Source organism: Lynx rufus, unplaced genomic scaffold, assembly GCF_022079265.1.
Source record: "Lynx rufus isolate CCGP_SWC_20201006 ecotype Redwood Valley unplaced genomic scaffold, mLynRuf1.p SCAF_13, whole genome shotgun sequence".
NCBI lineage: Eukaryota > Metazoa > Chordata > Mammalia > Carnivora > Felidae > Lynx > Lynx rufus.
In genome coordinates, this window is record NW_025814827.1 from 49,782,357 (window position 1) to 49,798,150 (window position 15,794).

General features: G+C 35.1%; 1 pseudogene; it reads right to left on the minus strand.

Moving 5' to 3' along the window:
* Nucleotides 1-271: 271 nt before the first annotated feature.
* LOC124508981 (uncharacterized) lies at nucleotides 272-363 on the minus strand (annotated as a pseudogene).
* Nucleotides 364-15,794: the final 15,431 nt, after the last annotated feature.

A 15,794-nucleotide genomic window follows, 5' to 3' on the forward strand; every position in this document is an offset into this window, starting at 1 on the left:
GAAAGATACTTGCAGATTAAAAGAGCATGGAGAAAGTTATTATGTTAAATGGATACCAAAAGAAAACTGTGATAGCATACTTATATTAAGCAAAATAAACTTTATTTTTTTAATGTTTGTTTTTGGGGAGAGAGAGAAGACAGAATCTGAAGCAGGCTCCAGGCTGTCAGTGCAGAGCCTGATGCAGGGCTGGAGCTCGTAAACCATAAGATCATGACCTGAGTCAAAGTGAGACGCTTAACCAACAAGGCACCCAGGCATCCCATGGGCGAAATAAACTTTGCGTGTCATCCTTGCGCAGGGCCCATGCTAATCTTCTCTGTATCGTTCCAATTTTAGTATATGTGCTGCCGAAGCGAGCACTAAACTTTGAAACAAAGACTGTAAGAAGAGACACAGGACACCATATAATAATAAAGAGGACAATCCAACAGGAACAATTGGAAATATGTATACACCCAACATGAGCACACACAAATACATAAAATAGTTGATAATAAAGGAACTAATCAATAATACACAATAATAGTAAGGGACTTTAACACCTCACTTACATCAATGGATGGATCATCCAAACCAAAAATAAACAAGAAATGAGTGGCTTAGAATGGCACATTGAACCAGTTGGATATAACAGATATATCCAAACATTCCATGCTAAAACAGCAGAACACACATTCTTATCAAATGCGCAAAGAATATTCTCCAGTTAAAAAATTCTCCAGTTGATGCGTATTAGGCCAGAAAATAAATATCAAAAATTCAAATAGACTGCAGTCATATCATTCATCTTTTGTAACCACAATGCTATGAAACTAGAAATCAACCACAAGAAAATATCTAGAAAGAACATACATATGTGGAGGCTAAATAACAGCCACTAAACAGCAGATGGGTCAACCAAGAAATCAAAGAGGAAATAAAAAAAATACATGGTGGCAAATGAAAATGAAAACCAATCGTTCAAAATCTTTGGGATGCAGCAGAGCTTTTCTAAGAGGGAAGATTATAGAATGCAGGCCTACCTCAAGAAGCCAAAAATATGTCAAATAATCAACCAAACCTTACCTCCAAAGGAACTAGACAAAGAGCAAACAAAACTCAATACTAGTAGGAGAAAGAAAATAATAAAGATTATCTATTTCTGCTCTAAAGAAGACACTAATATAAAAGCAAAGAACAGATCACTGAAACCACGACCTGATTCTTTGTAAATATCAACAAAATTGATAAACCTTTAATAAGTCTCATTGAGAAAGTTAATATAGAGGATTCAAATAAATAAAATAAAAAATGAAGAAGTAACAACCAATGCCACAGTAATACAAAGAATTCTAAGAGAATATTTTGAAAAATTATATGCCAACAAATTGGGCAACCTAGAATGAAATGGATAAAGTCCTAGAAACATAACCTACTAAAGTTGAATGAGTGATCACAAAACTCCCAACAAACAAAAGTCTAGGACCAGATTTCCTCACAGGTGAATTCTACCAAACACTTATAGAAAGATTAATACCAATTCTTCTCAAACTATCCCGCTCTAAAAAATTGGAGAAGAAGAAAATTTCCAAATTAATTCTATGAGGCCAGGATTACCGATACCCAAACCAGATAAAGACCACTACAAAAAAAGAAAGAAAGAAAGAAAGAAAGAAAGAAAGAAAGAAAGAAAGAAAGAAAGAAGAAAGAAAGAAAGAAAAAGAAAGAGAGAAAGGGAACTGGAGGCTGATCTCTCTGATGAACAAAGATGGACAAATCCTTAACAAAATATTAGCAAACTGAGTTAAACAATGTATTAAAAAAATAATTCACCATGATGAAGTGGAATTTATTCCAGGGATGTAAGAGTTGTTCAATATTCACAAGTCAAACAACAAAATACATCACATCAACAAGAGAAAGGATAATAATTATATGATCATTTCAATAGATACAGTAAAAGCATCTGACAAAGTATAGTGTCCATTTGTGACAAAAACCTTTCAGCAAGTAGGTTTAGAGGGAACATACCTCAAGATAATAAAGACCACATATGAAAACCCATGGGCTAACCCATGTTAGTATTAGCTAACATACTGAGTGGGAAAAACAGAACTTTTCCTTTAAGATCAAGAACAAGACAAGGATGTTCACTCTCACCACTTTTATTCAACACAGTACTGGAAGTCCTACCCAGGGCAATCAGACAAGAAAAAGACATAAAAAGAGATTTCAAAATACACTACAAAACTGTAGTTAGAAAAAAGAAAACAGTATGGTACTGACACAGCAATAGACACATATATCAATGGAACAGAACAGAGAGTACGGAAAGAAACCTACAGTTATATAGTCAATTTTCAACAGTGGAGATAAGAATATCCAGTGGGAAAAAGACAGTCTTTTCAACAAAAGGTGTTTGGAAATCTGGAGAGCAATATGCAATATAATGAAACTGGACTGCTATCTTATACCATACACAAGAATAAACTAAAAATAGATTACAGAGCTAAATGTGAGAGGGGAACTACAGAAATTGTGGAAGAGAGTACAAGCAGTAATTTCTTAGTGCTGTAGGAAACATTTCCCATGTCCCTTCAGGCATGGGAAACAAAACCAAAAATGAACTATTGGATCTACATCAGAATAAAAAGTTTCTCACATCAAAGGAATCAATAAAACTAAAAGACACCCTACTTAATGTGAGAAGATATTTGCAAATGATGTATGTGATGAAGTGTTAGTATGTAAAATGTATTTTAAAAACTTAAAGTCAACACCAAAAAAAATAATTCAATTAAAAAATGGGCAAAAATATGAACAGACATATCTCCAAAGAAGACATACAGAGGGCCAACAGAGACATGATAAAATGCTCAACATCACTCATCATAAAGGAAATCCAAATCAACACCACAGTGAGATATAACCTCTCATCCGTCAGAATGGCTAGAATCCAAATCACAACAATAAGTGTTGGCAAGGATGTGGGAAAAAAAAGAACCCTTGTGCCCTGTTGGTGGGAATGCAAGCTGGTGAAGCCACTGTGGGAAATAGTACAGAGGTTCCCCAAAAAATTAAAAATTTCTATATGATCCAGTAATTCCATTACTGGCTATTTACCAGTCCCCCCAAAAACACTAATTTGAAGGGATATATGTACCCCTATATTTACTGCAACATTATTTACAGTAGCCAAATTATGGAAGCAAAATTTCTATCAATAGATTAATGGATAAAGGTGTATATATATATGTATATATATACATATATACACACACACACACACACAATGAAATATGAGTCATAAAAATGAAGAAACTCTTGCCATTTGCAACAAAATGTATGAAGCTAGAGAGTATAATGCAAAGTGAAGTAAGTCAAAAACAAATACCATGTGATTACAGTCATATGTGTAATTTATGAAACAAAAAAATGAGGAAAAAAAGAAAAACCAGACTATTAAATATAGAGAAGAAACTGGTGGTTGCCAGAGAGGAGGTTGTAGGGGAATGTATGAAATAGGATTGAGAGTACACTTGTAATGATGAGCACTGAATAATGTATGGAATTTTTGAATCATTATATCATACACCTGAAAATAATATAATACTGTATGTTAACTATACTGGAAGTAAAAAAAAAATAAGTTATCTTCAAGTTTAATATGCTTGAAAACTTAGTAGGCTAGATGGTGAATTACGAAGAGTACAGGGAACTATGAAAACATGACAGGAAATTGAGAATGAATTCAACACAATTTAAAGAGACAACTAAAAAAAACATATAATGACTGTTTTTTCAAATTGAAGAAAAAATTCAGTTGTAGATTGAAGAAGTATTATGAACTCTATGCAGATGAATACAAAAAAAATCCCATGTAGCAACATCATAGTTAAACTAGTGTAACAAAATTCAAAAAAGATTCTTAAAACCATTCAGAGATAAGAAAATATATCTGTTGGGAAATAGGTTCAAGAATTCCTTATACTTACATAAACGGGTTAAGAAAGCTTACCGCCAAAAGCCTCCACAGACAGGGAGAAAGCACCCAAGATTAGTCATTAAGTAGGAAGAAGCCTAGGGCGGAAAGGTGCCACCACGGGGGTGAAAGCGCCCAAGGTTAGTTAGCGAAATATAACGAGATCACGAGTAACTTGTTACATCACCTGCAGGAAATTACTTTCCATCTGGCACCAATATACTATTGTGCTTTGATCATAAAATCCACTTGCCCCCCGGACCCTTTGCTTTTTACACACATAAGTTAACGATTGCTATCTGATTGTTTTCTTCACATCCACCATGTGTGTAAGCTCTTGAGAGCTCAATAAATTAGGAGACGAAACCCCCTGTTTGGGGCTCTTGCCTCCTCCCGGACGTTGGCCTCTCTCATTTTCAATTCTGCATCTGCTCTCCTCCTGGACAAGAGAGAATTCCAGACTCCTGGTCTGTGACATATATCCAACAGCTTGATTTGACAAAGAGACTGCCTAAAGGAAAATTTATTCTATGTTATAGGTATTTTTTAAAACTTTCATGAGGAATTACACACAATGGTAATATGTTGAAATGTTACCTCCAAGTCTGAGAATAAGACAAGAATGCTAGCTGTCACTTCTTTAAGATTACATTTGAGCTCACAGTATTAAAAAAAATTTTTAAATGTGTAAGTACATGAAATAAATAATAAGCCTGTCATTATTTGCATACCAGCATTATGTCCAATAGTACTGATCACAAGGTCCAAATACAAAATTAATAATATTCATATATTTTATATAAAAATCATAAAAATAAAATTTTTAAATGTTAAAATAGCTTCAAAATTACAAAATACCTCCAAATAAATGTAAAAAGCATCATAAAAATACACTGTATAAAGGAAAACTGCTATTGATAACAGATCAAATTTTGGAAACACCCAAATATCTTTCGAGTGTAAAATGGATAAAAAAATTGTTACATTCAATGGACTATCATACAATATAATCTTCAGATATGCATAAATATTACATAAGTGATTAAATATTATAAATATAATATTAAGTAAAACACAGAAGGACATATTAAGATATAATTTATAGAGAGTCTTTTAAAAATAGTAAACCATAATCTTTTTCGAAGTCAGTTTTTTTGGGGAGGACAGAAGATGCAGAAACTAGTAGGTAGCAATGAGGGTCTTTAGTGGTGCTGGCTAGTCTATTCCTTCACATGATGGTTACCTTTGTATGTGTAGTTTATGCTAAGTCATTGATGTATGCAGTTATGACTTATGAACTGATATATGTATGCCATATATGGGGGGGAAGCATTTGATAGTCTGAATAATCAGTCCCTACTGAAATTGTAGTCTGTTACACTGATAGCTAATTGTACGTCAAACACTTGAATCATAGCCAAGGAAATGAATCAGGTCTTTTGATCACTTAAACAACTATCACAAGCAAAAATATTTTTACTTTAGTAATTTGCCTTCTTAATTCAAAATCTACTCAAAATTGCAAATAGTGCAGAGTCCCAGTTCAAGATAGTGATACATAAAAATCTTGAACTCACCTTCTCCCACAGACACTCTGACTCCACAACTACATATAGAACAATATCCTGTGGGGGGAGGGAACCCCTAAAAACTGAGTCACTCCAACACATCTGGCAAACAAGAAAAACAATCCACAACAAAGCAGATAGGAGAGGCTGACACAATCTCACGATAAACCCCACCCCTGGTGCAGTGACCCATCATCAGGAGTGAACTCAAAACCCAGACCATCTCTCTGAAGAGTGGAAGGTTTAAACCCCACATAGGGAAATCACATTATATTTATGTTAAAGCAATACTGCATTCTGGAGTAAAAATTCCAGTTTCATTAAAAATACTAAGAAAATTTATTATAATACAAAGCCCCCATAAACATCATTTCCTCTTTTTACCTTGTGGGATTTACCAGTAAAAAAAACATTTAACGTAGAAATAAACCATGCTGAATTCCTACAACAAAGGAAGGTCTATTAAGTATTATTTATCCTGAATCTATTATATACTGAGTGACATAATAGTACTGCATGTATTATGAAATTTGATTAATATTACTATCAATTTTTACTTTTTAAATTCTAGAACCCAGGGAAAGACAAATTAGGTAACTGGATCAAATTCTTTAAGATAATGGATAAGCCAGTTCCTGGACTCAAGCCTGATCGTTTCTAAAAGTTGTGCTCATAGTCATTACTACACTAACTTGATTTTTTATTGTTAAATGGAATGGCATAATATAAATATACTTTTATGATGTAATCTCAACTGTGTTTATATTTCCCAAAGAACATTAAAAATATTACCATTATTAATCACATTTATTACCAGGTGATGGAATCACAAGTGATTTTTCTATTTGATGAATAAAATTGCTGTTATAATTACAATAATTGCTTATACTTTCAGAGAATTTTTTCAAAATATATCTTACACACACACACACACATTCACAAATTAAGTTGAAATGTTACTTTTGGGTTTTAAAAGTTTTGGCTTAATTGTGAGGAACAAGGGAAATTTTTCTTAAATTGCTTCATTCTATAGATATTTTTAGAACTCTAAAGAAAGAAAAGATCTTAGAAATCTTCCATGTTAGCAAGAACTCATTTCATTGGCTGATAAATAGAGCATGAAAAAGTTTTCAAATAGAATCACAGAGTATTTGAGCTGGCAGACATCTTTGTGGTCATTGAGCTCAAATTCTACAATGCTGTAAAGAGACTGATATAGCACTATCTTGGGCATACTGGCATCCATTTTCTGTTTGGATGCTTCCAATGACAGGTTGCTCATGATTATCTCAGAACATGGTCCATTCCAAAATTAGTCAGTTATAATTATTGAGATGTTCCTTTTATACTGAGATGAAGCCTCCTTGTTACATTCACCTGAGTATAATTGCTTTTCCAGAATGCCATTCCAAATACTAGACATTTAATACTCTTTCCTTAAAATATCTCAGTTTTTAGTTACTCAAAATATTCTCTTTGAAATGGCTTCAACATTCTCATTCACTCATTTCAGAACATGTTTCTGCACTTGTCAATGTCCTCTTAAGTATGACACCCAAAACTGAAAATTATACTCCAGATGATGTATGATTCATGCATAAAACAGTAAAACCAATTCCTTCTTTATTCTAAACACTACATTTCTATTAATGTAACCTAATAATGCATTAGCTGTCTTTTGACAGTCATGTCACACTGTTGACTCTCATTGAAATCATCATTATTATAATAACTTCTAGTTAGTTTACATACAGAAAGTGATTAAGTCAGACTTCAAGAAGGCAGAAATTTTAATGAAAAACAAGTAAGAATAACGTGGGAATTTCTTAGAAGCAGATCAGACAACCAACTATGAGTCATTTTGATGTTATTTTTAAAAAGAAAGTGAGGAAAAGCAACTTCAAAGATGATACTAGATACATCAGTATCTTTTCCCTGACATGACAGACAGGAAGGGCTATGTGTAGAGTTCTAGATAAATTAACAGTAAAACCATGTTCTCTTCTTTTGATTAGTATTAGCATGGCATATCTTTATCAAGCCTTCTACTTTGAACTTGAATTTTAAATCGATTTAATTTTTTGTAGATAACTTATTCAGTCTGAGAATTTTTGCCTTTTAATGGCTGCATTTATTTTTTTAATGTTTATTTATTTATTTTGAGAGAGAACCAGGGTATGAACCGCCAAAGGGAAGAGAAAGAGAGAGAAAGAGAATCCCAAGCAGGCTCTAAACTGCCAGAGCAGAGCCTGACATGGGGCTCAATCCCACGAACTGTGTGAGATCATGAACTGAGCTGAAATCAAGAGTCAGACCCTTATCTGACTGAGCCACCGGGGCGCCCCTTAGTGGCTGCATTCAGATACCTCGCATTTACAGTGTTTATTAAGCTATATTAATATTTGCCATCTTGTAACTATTTTCTGTTGCATTTCTTCTTAGTTTCTTTTTTCAGTATCTTCCTTATCTAGTTTTAATTAAGAGTTTAACATAATTCGATTGTATCTGCTGTGTTATGCCATTTAGGCTTTTTAGGTTTTTCTATGTTCCCTTGAAATTAAGTCCACTTTTAAATACACTTTATGGGGGCACCTCGGTGGCTCAGTCTGTTGAGCATCTGACTTCGACTCAGGTCATGATCTCACACTCATGGCTTCCAGCCCCGCATCGGGCTCTGTGCTGAAAGCTCAAAGCCTGGAACCTTGCTTGGGATTCTGTGTCTCCCTCTCTCTCTGCCCCTCCCCCACTCGTGCACGCAAGCGCGCGCTCTCTCTCTCTCTCTCTCTCTCAAAATAAATAAACATAACAATAAAAAATTTAAATACACTGTATGACTTTACATATAGTATTTTCTAACAGACTATCCCAATTCTTCCCTCCTACCCCTTATGACATTGCCCTCATTCATTGCCCTTATCCATGTAATTATTCAATGCATTGCAATTACTGCTTTAAACAGCTATAATTTAGATAAAATTTATAAAAATGAAAGATTATATATTTAGCCTTAATGTATTCTCTGACACATCTTGTGTGTTCCAAATTTCTGATCTGCATATTTTTCTACTCCCTGAATTACTTCTTTTTAATATCACTGGTACAGAAATTCTAGGTTTTTTCTTATTTTGTTTTGTTTTGTTTTGCTTTCAGTGTTTAAATGTATCAGTTTACTCACTTCCTGCATGATTTCTGAAGAGAAGTCTGATACAATTCTTATCTTTATTCCTTAATAGTTGAGATATTTTGTCTTTCCTTGGCTACCTTCCAGGTTTTCTGTCTCAGATTTCCTGCTTCCTGAATATGTCCAGTTCTGTGTGTGTGTGTGTGTGGTATTTATTTCCAGCTCTCTTCACATGTTAGAGCTGAAAGTGGAGGTCCACATGTTCTGTTAACTCAAATTCCAGGAGGAATAATAAAAATAGTAAATGAAAAACATTTACTATCTTCTGTTATGTGCTAGGCACTGACAGATATCGTATATACCTATATGTTTATGTAAATAGATTCATTTAATACTTACAATGACTCTATTAGTAGCTATTATCCCCAGTTCACAAATATACAAAATAAAGCCTAGCAAGATTTAACAACTTGCCCTAGTCCACAAAACTAAATAACTGGCAGAGCCTGAATTCAAATGTAGGCAGTCAAAATTTAGAACTTATAGTAAGTAATCACTGTATTTTATTGCCTGTGCAACCAAATACACAAGTAGTTTCTAGCTCTGTACCAGAACGAGAAGTTGTGGCCAAGTGCTATCCACAGGTGAGAACCTCTGAGGAATTTTTGGCGCAATTGGTGCAACTGAGAACTACATTCAAATAATAGAAAATGGGTTAATGTGCAACCATCCTTTGGGGAAAAAGCAGAATAAAGTCAAGAACAAGACAGTGGTAGCAATTAGCTGACATCCCATAACCCAAAGGGTTAAGTTTAGGCTGCAGGGTCCTTTGGAGACACACAATTCTCCTTGTTTCTGGAAATTCCACCAGAGGTCTATGATCTCAGGTATTATTTTTCCACTGAGCGTCATCCTGAGCAGAGATCAAGTCCTGTTAAACCTTGGTCTTTTATGAAGACTCACACCAAGTCCAGAAAACAGACACTAAGACACTTCTGTAGTTTCACCTGCCTCCTCACTTCTCTGGGCCTTGTAGATCTCAGTAAAAATAATAAATAACTTACTGTGAAAATTATTTTTCATTTAAATGTGAAGTATTCAAGTTAAACTAATCTCCTATTTAACTATAAGCCAAAATCGGATGAGCACAACCTTCCTATCCAAGAAGTCACTAATGACGAGAAATCATTAGTTTAATGAGAAAATGACTGTTAATAAAAGGCAAACTTTGAGTCAAAAACATGTTTCTAAAATATAATTTTTTGGGGGCGCCTGGGTGGCACAGTCGGTTAAGCGTCCGACTTCAGCCAGGTCACGATCTCGCGGTCCGGGAGTTTGAGCCCCGCGTCAGGCCCTGGGCTGATGGCTCAGAGCCTGGAGCCTGTTTCCGATTCTGTGTCTCCCTCTCTCTCTGCCCCTCCCCCGTTCATGCTCTGTCTCTCTCTGTCCCAAAAATAAATAAACGTTGAAAAAAAAAATAAAATATAATTTTTTTCAAGAAAAAGATAACATTTTGTAAAATGCCCTATGCATATTCTTCAAGTATTTTCTGTCCAGAGTAAGTTTGAGCTCATGACTTTAAAGCCTGCTTAAATGATCAAATAAACCTAATAGGACAAATTACATATTCCAGCAAGAAGCCAGAGAATATTATCAAATATTGACATTTCAAGAAATTGGATATAAATTGGACCAGAGTAAGAAATGGAACAACTGACCAAGGAGAATAAGGAATCTGCCTGAAAATGAGTACTGGGACTAAGGGTAAAATTCAAGGACCCCACCTAATCATTTTTTATAATATCACTTAGGTAAAAGTGCTGAGTCAAAGTGGGTACTAAAATCTGAATTTGTGAAATCCAGGTTGTATTCTGAACATGTGTCTTAGGGAGAGGGCCTTATACTAGAGGGATATCTGCCCAGAGCATCTTTTCCTAATTCTGATAAACTTTATTTTTCTGCTATTCCTTAAGATAATGACAGAGCTCATGACCCACAGATCAAGGTGTGGGGAGTAGTAATAAGGTAAAGCAAGGCATGAGATAAAAATATGGGATCTGTTGGAATCTGTTGCAAATGAATAATTAACAATCTGTTAACAGCAATAAATAACAAATAACAGATATAACAACCTGTTGCAGCTGAACAATTGTTCTCCATACACTAGTTTGGAACCTCACCCATTGTAGTACATATATCTTTTATATACTATAAACATTCTTATAAACATCTGGCCTTCCTATGGATGTCACCTGTTAAGGGCAGTTAGAAAATCACTAGTTATTTAGTTTAGGCTTCTACGATGATTTTGGAAGACAAAATACTTTAGAAGTATTTTCCATACCTATATATCCATCCTTGCTTAGTAAAGACTGTGAAATCCATAAATGGATGGGAAATCATTAGAAAACTGCCTTCTTTTCTTTTTTGCCTATGCAAGACTAACATCCTTTGACAAAATCCACACAAAATCTAATTCCACACAGTCATAGATCCTCTTCTAACAGGAAGTAGGTTGATTTTGGAGTTTAAAGGGAGGGCCTAATATGTGAGAGTCTAAAAATGTCTTACTTTAAAAAAAATACCAAATGAAGTAAAATAAATCTTTCTTAAAGTTTATATTTTCAGTGTGATTCAAAAGGATATTTGCAATGACATGGATAGAACTAGAATGTATTACACTAAGTGAGATAAGTCAGTCAGATAAAGACAAATACCCTATGATTTCACCCATATGTACAATTTAAGCAACAAATGAGCAAAAGGAAAAAGAGAGAGGCAAACCAAGAGACAATCTCTTACATATAAAGAACTGATGGGATAGGAGGTGAGTGGGGGATGGGTTGAATGGGTGATGGGGATTGAGGAATACAAGTGTTGTGATGAGCACTGGGTACTATATGCAATTGTTGAATCACTATATTGTATACCTGAAACTTCTATTACATTGTATGTTAAATAACTGGAATTTAAATAAAAACTTAAAACAATAAAGGAATACTACACCAAAAAAGAGGAAATTACATGTGTATTTTTTAAAAAGTGAGAACAAAATAGAAAAAGAAATAATCATAGAAATGAAAAACATGGTTATCAAGGAAATAAACTCAATGAAGTCATGCTCAAAGTACTTAGAAGCAGTGAAGACTGGCATGATAAATTATTTCAGAATATATACAAAATAAAGAATGAGCATGAAAATTCCCTTTGTTTAGCATTTTCTAAAGAGAAAAAGACATTCTCAAAAAATGATGCTATTCTTTAAAATAAACTTACAAATTTTTAAATAAAGTATTATGAAAAATAGGAGGGAGAAGTAAAATAAGACTGAATCTGTATTAAAAATGAAAACAGATATTATCAGCTAAATTTCCAGAATTTTTCTGATATTGCTATGAATTTTACATGACTTAATGTGTCTAATACACTTATTTAAACACTTGATACATAGTAAAGCATTACTAAATAATAAATTGTCTTGTTACAATTATTACCATTATTACTAAGAAGAAGGTCCACCACTTACTACTTCAAGTTTCGACAAGGAGACAGTATTCACAGCATGTATAAGTATATGTATAAAAGTATATCTAAGTCTGACAAAAGACTGAGGTTCAGAATATATGAAGAACACCCACAAGTCAATAATGAAAAAACAAATAACTCATTAAATACAAGCAAGAAGACTTTGACAAGGAGCTCACAAGTAAAGATGTATGAATGGCCAATAAACATAGTGGAAGGCATTGAATACCGCGTGTCATCAGATAAATGCAAATTAGGAACAGAGACATAAAACCTGCAAGCATGGCTAAATTAAAAGTCTGACAGAAACAATTTTTAGTGAGGAAAGGAAAATATATCATATATTGTTGGTAGGAGGGTAAAAGACTAAAATGATTTTAGAAACAAATTTTGCAATTCCTTACAAAATCAAACATTCATTTACTCTGTGACCATTCAATTCTATTTCTGTTTCCATTTTAAAGAGAAATAAAAATATATGCCTGCAAGAAAGAGTTGTAAAAACATGTTCATAGCAATTTTATTCACAATAGGAAAACCAAAACAACCCAAATATCCTACAATACATAAGCACATTTTAGTATATTTGTATAATACTATTCAAAAAAAAAAAAAAAAGGAAGGAACAACAGTATGGATGAGTTTGTAATACATACCCAGAAGAAGAAAAAAAACTCTGGATACAAAAGAGTACATACTGTATGATTCCATTTATATGAAGTTCTAAAACATGTATGTGGTTGTTGCTATGTCAGAAGGGGCAGGAAGGAACTTCCTAGAATGATGAAAATGTTTTTATACTAAAACAGGTGTGGTTTATATGGTATATACATTTGTAAAATTTATCAAATTATAAGCTTAACGTGCATTTCACTTTATATAATTTTAAACTAATAACCAAAAAAAAAATACTGAAAAAAAATTGAACTCATTCGAGTAGGTTTCCTGTTCATTGTAACATGTTTAAAAATTCTTGGGGTGCCTGGGTGGCCCAGTCAGTTAAGCGACTGACTTCAGCTCAGGTCACTATCTGACTGGAGTCCAAGCCCCATGTCAGGCTCTGTGCTAATAGCACAGAGCCTGGAGCCTGCTTTGGATTCTGTCTCTGTCTCTCTCTCAAAAATAAATAAACATTAAAAAAGTTAAAAATTCTGAAATCATTTTTGGGTATCATCTGTTGAGCAAATAAGTAAATGTATTAAGGATTATGGTAGCCAGATTTCTCGCAGTTGGTAAAAAGGGTATTACAAATATGAAAAAAACTGAATAGAATATACTCTTTGGTGTTTGGAATCAGAGGTGATATATTAGTATAGAATCATGGTTTCCAATATATGTAATGACTGTGTGTATATTCTAGCTAGAGAGAGACTAGAGATAATAACACACAAGTGCTACTGCATTTATCTAGCAGTTGCTTACTAAGTGCCACATTTTGCTAAAAAGAACTAGGGCTCAGAGAAACAGATTATCCCATGACTGGAAGGAGGTAAGTTCAAGAAGAGTCTGAAATAATTTTTTCATGTAAAGTGGGAAAAAAACTTCTAAAATAACTTATAAAGAGAACATAAAAGTTACCTTGAAAGGGTTGCCACTGGCTAAATTTGGGGAAATCTGACCATTAAAGTAAACAATATCACTAATGAATGACAACCCATGGTCAGAAATAGGAATCCATGAATCCACCTTGATGTAAACAAAATGCATGAAAGACAAAGTAAATGTGGGAGGAAAAAAATACTCTTCCTGTAGAATACTAGCTAACAAATATTGCAGTAGAGAACCAGCACAATATAAAACTAGTGTGTGGCAGTTTAATGAATGAAGGATATTATATTTACACAGTTTCAAAATACCTACCTATTAGACAAAGAAACAAAACTGCAGCAGAAACCTAACACTATCTAATTTAAGAAAATGATTAAAATTATCATCATCATTTTATTGGAACAAACTGACATTGCATGTTTCCAGATGGAAACATCATTTCTGTGGTATTCCTGCCAAAATGCGTACCTTGAATTAAGGAAGAAATGTCAGAGAAGCCAAACTGAGGCATGGTCTATAAAGTAATTGGCTTGTATTCTTCAAATATCAAAGTCAAGAAAGACAAAGAAAACTTGAGGGACATTAAATGAAAAGAGGCTAGAGATATGACTAAAACGAATTTTGCATCTTTGATATTTGCATTTTTTTAATTGTATCATATTGTTTTTTTTTTAAGCTGTAAGGAAATCATAGAACGAAATGATGTGATACTTCACTGGAAAGATGGCGGTGTAGGAGGACACTGGGCTCACCGCACCCTGCTGATCATTTAGATTCCACCCTCATCAGCCTAAATAACCCAGAAAACCACCAGAAGACTAGCATAATTGACTCTCCGGAGCCAAGCGTTGACAAAAGGCCCCCGGAAGAGGGTAGGAAGGGCAGAGAGGCAGTGCGCACTACATGGACTGGCGGGAGGGAGCCAGGGCAGTGGAGGGGCAGCTCGCCAGGAAAGGCAGGTCCCCCGAAGTCTGGCTGGCAAAAGTGGAGGGGCTGGACTGCGTTAGTTCTGACAGCCAGCGGGACTTAACATCTGGAATGTTTAAAAGTCAACAACCCTGCTCTAGGAGAGCTGGGAGGGTGAGAAGTTGCCAGGAGGGGGATTGTTGAGCCCCAGAAGACAGAGCTCAGCTTGGTGGGGGAACAAAGGCGCAGGCAAGCACCATCTCCCTCTCCTATCCCCCAGCCAAAATTCCAAAGGGAACCAATTCCCGGCACCAAACTTGCTTGCAGCCTGCAAACACCCAACCCTGTGCTTCTGTGGATCCATCCCTCTGATGGGTCGTCTTCCTCCCGCTGCAGCAGGGCCCCTCCCACAAGAGGCCACGAATGACAAGGCAAGCTAAGCCTGCCCCTCCCGCCCTTGTGCATGTTGCAGATCCCCCAGGCTAATTCACCCTTGGACAGATCCCTTCAAAGCAGCACCACAAGCCTGGCAGTGTGCCAGCAGCCCAGACAGGGGCCACACCACTCCACAGTGAGTCCTGCCCCTGGGAGAGGGGAAGATAAGGCACACCAGTCTGACTGTAGCCCCAGCGGTGGGCTGGGGGCAGATATCAGGTCTGACTTTGGTCCTGCCCAACAACACAGGTTTCTCCAGGCAACATAGAAGTGCCCTGCAGTTTGGAGCCACCGCAGGGACTACCCAAAATGATGAAATGGAAGAATTCTCCTCAAAAAAACTCCAGGAAGTAGTGACAGCTAACGAATTGATCAAAAACTATTTAAGCAATATAATGGAACAAGAATTTAGAGTAATAGTCATAAAATTAATCTCTGGGCTTGAAAAAAGCATAGAGGACAGCAGAGAATCTATTGCTACAGAGATCAAGGGACTGAAAAAAGTTATGAGAAACTAAAAAATGCTATAAATGAGGTGCAAAATAAAATGGAGGCAGCCATAGTACAGATTGAAGAGGGAGAGGAGACAATAGGTACATTAGAAGATAAAACTATGGGAAAAGAGGAAGCTGAGAAAAAGATAAAAAATCCAGGAGTATGAGGGGAGAATTAAAGAACTGAGAGATGCAATCAAACAGAACAATATCCATAATATAGGAATTCCAGA